Raw genomic sequence first — 5,426 nt, 5'->3', positions numbered from 1 at the left:
AGATGCCAACATAACATAAACAAACTAAAATCCAAATTACAACCCTGAAATAACTCGGATAAACAGAAAGAAAAACAAAATAAACTACCAAAACTCCCTCCTGACATGGAGAGGAGTGACTTCCCAATTATTGAGCCGGACAACTGGACCTATGAATTGCACGTCTGCCATACTGGTACCTTCTCCTGCTTCGACCATATCAACTTCAATAAAAAAGTTCTGGAAGTCATTAACCAATTCAACTTCAAATTCCACATGCTTCGTGACACCGCTCTTAACAAATGATTCACTGAGTAGTGGCATTGGGCTAGGGAGTGACCATGTTTCCTTTTTCCTTCCTTTGGCTTTCTTCAGATCTTTAGCCGTAGGCTTAAATCCCAAACCAAACGTGCCCACGTTCTCACTCGGACATATGGGATGAACTATACCGTGCAGAGACACTCCCAAACCCTTTCCTGGCTCAAATCCGTATTTTCAAAGTTCACTCACCATCATGATAGAAGCAGAATACAATTACGGTTCCGGTATAGCCTATCATTCAAGGATACGATTCACTGGCACTGTATTAAAAATTTGATAAACGAATGTCTCCTCTACGTTATTTGCTTTAATAAGAGACAAGGGGGAATCTTCGCAGAAGGGAAAATCTCCTTCACTGTGATAACCATTTCTTGCCTGTCATGCTCAAACTTAATCATTTGGTGCAGTATAGATGCAACCGCCTTGGCCTTGTGGATCCACGGCCTTCCCAACAACAGATTGTAAGAGGAGTCTACATTCAATACGTGAAACTCTATGGAGAACTCAACAGGCCCTATGGTTAACATTAGTTTGATTTTGCACTATCGAAAGCCCTAACACATACATTGTTGGGCCTGATCCTGTCAGCACCAATATTCAACTTTTGCAAAGTAGAAATAAGGCAAATATTTGCACCTGAACCTCCATCAATCATAACATGAGTGACATAGAAATCTTCACACTTCACTGTAATGTAAAGGCCCCGATTATGCCCTGTACCTTCAACAGGCAATTTATTGTCAGAAAACCTGATCCGATTGACCTCAAATATTTTTCCAACCATTTTCTCAAGTTGGTTGATTGTAATATCCCTAGAAACATATGCTTCATTTAATTCCTTCAGTAAAACATCACGATGCTCCTTGGAGTGCATTAGCAAAGATAAAAGGGAAATTTGAGCAAGGGTTTTCTTCAACTGGTCTAATATTGAATACTCTGGCAATTTCATCCTTTTTAAAAATTCTTCAGCTTCTTCTTCGGTGATAGGCTTTTTTATAGATGATGGTCCACTCACCGTTGGCTTGGACTTTCTTAAGCTTTCAGGAACGAAGCATCTTCCTGAACTAGTCAAACCCCCTACCTCATCTACATTTTCCACTATTTTTTTCCCGTGATAGGTCATCACAGTCCGCCCATAATTCCAGGGAACCCTTTTCGTATCAACTATCGAAGGTTGGGTCACCGGTTTGAGGACAATATGCACTGCCAGTGCTCCTTTCACCATCAAGATGGGCTGACTCAGAGCTTCCACCACTGTCAACTTAGGTTTATCCTGACTTAAATCAACATACCTTTTGGCGCCTTGTACTGTGACCAGGGGTTTCTTTGTGCTTTCTTGGGATTTATCTTCTCTCATTCCTTCCCGGTTCAATGGAATTGCTTTCAAAGACTCTACTACATTCACCGATTTCTCCTCAATGGTATGTATCTTGACAATAGGCTTATAATCCCTCGAAGACTCTTTCCCATCATATATTAATTCTAACATATTGGCTTCAGCATGGGTTGGTAGCGAATTCTGGTTAATATTTGGACCCTCCGGGGCCTGGACCAACATCTGATTTATGTCAATTAAATCTTGGACAGCTCTCTTTAAATGCCAGCATTTCTTGATATCATGGCCTGGCATGTCAGAACAGTACGCACACCTTAAAGAATAATCGAGATTCCTCGGCGGTGGATTTGAAAACCTTTCTTGAATTGGGCTTAAAACCTTCAACCTATCAAACAAGCTAGCATATGACTCCCCAAGAGGTGTGAATTGATTTTTGACCGCCTTCTCTTTCTTATACTCGGGCCTAGGCTGAAAACTGGGTCTGGAGGGGTTTTGGTAATTTGGTGGAGCGAATGGGCGATTTTGTGGAGCTCGCGCATACCACTGCGGGTAAGAAGGGGTTTGGGCATATGGTTGCGTGCTATATACTTGGTACGGGGGTGGTGGAATGGAATATAAAGGGTTTTGTGGAGGGTAGTAATAGTGCGGAGGAATATATGGAGCTTGGGCATAGACTTGGTCTTGAGATTGGGGATAGGGGCGAGGTGGTCTTTTGAGATAGGAATGGGTTCCAGCTACGATAGTCGCCACATTCTCTTTCTTTTTTTTACCTCTAAATGCACCAGATCCACCTTGAATCACTTGTGTGGTGGCTTTTAATGCGGCAAAACTCACTATTCGGCCGGTCTTAATTCCTTCCTCTATCATCTCTCCCATTTTGAGGACTTTCATAAAAAATTTTCCCATTGCCGGAAGTAAATGTTGAAAATAGGTCTCATCCTGTGCCTGAATGAAAACTTCTACCAACTTACTTTCTTTCATTAGAGGCTTTACCTTGGCGGCCTATTCATGCCATCTTATCGCGTATTCCCTAAAACCTTCAGTGCTCTTTTTCTTCATGTTGACCAAGGATTTTTCATTCGGAATCAGGTCGATGTTATACTGAAAATATTGAACAAATTAAGAAGCTAAGTCATCCCAGCTATTCCATTTATCGATATCTCGATCGATAAACCATTCTGAGGCCAGATCAGAAAGACTCTCGCCAAAGAAGGCCATGAGCAGCTCTTCCCTTCCTCCTGCAGCCCTCAACTAGTTGCAATAACATCTCAAGTGTGCCACGGGATCACCGTGTCCTTCATACTTTTCGAACTTAGGCATCTTAAAACCGAGGGAAAGGCTGATGTCTGGGAACATGCAAAGATCTTTATAGAAAACACTCCTATAATCTCCGATTCCTTGCAAATTCCTCATAGCTTGTTGTAAACTTTTCAATTTTCGGGCTATGATATCTTGTTCCTCTGTTGTGACAGGTTTCTCTGTATCAAATGGAAATGCAGGCAACTAAGTGTACCCATATGGTTCATTCATTTGCAAAATAGGCTCCGGGGCATAATACTGACTATCTGAAACCTTTAGTACTGGCTCACTGGCAGACCTAGGAAGCCTCATTGTGGGACGCACAACATGTATGGGAGTTTCATGTGGTGGAGGATTCACGAATACCGGTGTGATCGGTGGCGCTGGCTGAGCAGCTGGTCTTGATTGGGGAGCTGCCAAGGGCACACCAGAACTGCCAGGATAATAATGTCGCGGAGTGAATCTTGGCGCGTGCTCAGGTGATTCAGTAGGAGCAGAGAATTGCGCCTGAAAGAGCGGTGGGTAGTTAAAGATATTCCTAAGACCTTCAGGGAGCGGAGGAGGAGGCATTCCGCTAGCCCATCCCGGTGCAAATCTATCAGTTGTTGCCTGAACCTTACTACCTCATCATTGTGTTCTGAACTTTCTTCCCTGTGATCCTGATACGGGTCAATGAGCAAATTTTCAATCTCCCTGCTAGCCATGGTGAGCTTTGCTTTGGATCTAGTGAAGTATGGGTGACTAGCCAGAGTTCTGCAAACCTACCACTGTTATCTGAAAGAACATGCTCATCAAAGACGACATCCGTTAGGATTAAGGCACACAACAAGCATGGGAATCACATTGGTAAAATTGTCCTAAATTCATGTTTATTTCTACTAGCTTTTGAGGGTAGCGAGGTCATTTTAACATCATCCTGATTTTTGTCTACACTTATTATTATTATTTATTTATTTATTTATTTTCGTATCCATCTCTGCTCTTTTCTTTTCTCTCGTTATCTACCTTTATTTTATCATTCTTTATGGCTTTTGCTTTTTTTTAAAAGAGGAAAAATAATGAAAAACAACGAAACAAAATGATTAGATCGAACCCAAAAGTAGGTTGCCTACGTATCATGTTGTACATGAATTAGATCTTGCGTAGTTCGGGCAGCATGTGCATAAACATTACCCACTTTTTTTTTTCGCAAAAAAAAATAAACAAACAAAGGAAAGATGTAACATCATAACGATTTGAAGAAAGAAAACAACAAAAACGTACAAAAAGTTTGGGACCACTTTAAAATTAAACAACAAATACGAAACAACATTCTAGACCCCTAAGACGACATAGGTGAAATTACTAATAAAGACCCTAATACCAAAAACAACTTGACTTTGACTTAAAGCAGACACCACCTTACAATGACAGACACATAAAAGACTCAAACTGAATAAAGATAAGAAATGCTCTTTCAGATTGGTGCTCTGCGTGATGACCCTGGCTGAGATGGACCTGCCTTTGAAGTTCTCTTTATCCCATTTAAACTTTGTAACATATCCTGTAAAGACACCCTGATATTAGGGAAGAAGCTTCGGACCCGTATTCCTGCCTCATGAAGAGTGCACTTGGAAAGATTATTCTGACACCTTTCTATCGTCTTAAACAACTCTGCTAACTGAACTCTCAGTGTTTCCGCTTTGGAACCCGCACTTTCATCCTGATGGTCGTCTACTATGCATTCTTCTTGTATTCTCCCTCTAAGCTGTGCTGGTAAGGTTTGACTGATACCCTGAGGGATAGATTGAAGCCATACCTCATATCCCTGAGTGTGGCCCGGATTATCCAAACTTTCTTTGAGTGTGTCCACAGCTAGCTTTGTTGCATGCTTCCAAAATTGCTCGTACTTGCTCTCACCTAAGTCTTGGTCCTTGAAGTACTCAACATCCTTCAGAAGATCCACTGCTGGTGGCACGTCCTGCAGCTTACCCAACTGGTGCATTACCCTAGAAGAACTGTATGGTCTAGTGCAATTGAGCCCTAACATAACTAAAAGGAGTTGCGTCTGACAACCCAACAATACTATCATAAGTCCACAAAATGTTATCCCTGGTTCTTGACTCAAGAAATTCAATCCAAGTGTCGACTCCCAAGGGTAACGAGAATTTATCCAAACGCAACCTGGAGTCCATGACTTTCACTCGATTGGAAATACAACGATCTAACACGTCTGGTCTAACTAAAGAAGGCGTATGCAAATGCTCCATCATCCATAACTGTAATATCAGGTTACTGCCCTCAAAAAATCTCCTTCCCCCCTTTACTTCGGTTAAAGCCTTATATATTTCTGTTAAGATCATGGGTATGAGAGTGAACCTGCCCTTTTGATTAATGCCCTTGTCGTTTTGATCCTTATGAAATAGGGTCATCACCACAGATTGCAAACGGGTATTAATACGTCTTTCTTCTAGTGGAAACACTAAAGTACCTAACAAAGCGAGGGTGAAGA

This window comes from Capsicum annuum, chromosome 5 (assembly GCF_002878395.1).
Source record: "Capsicum annuum cultivar UCD-10X-F1 chromosome 5, UCD10Xv1.1, whole genome shotgun sequence".
In the NCBI taxonomy this organism is placed as follows: Eukaryota; Viridiplantae; Streptophyta; class Magnoliopsida; order Solanales; family Solanaceae; genus Capsicum; species Capsicum annuum.
This window is presented reverse-complemented; position numbering follows the sequence as displayed.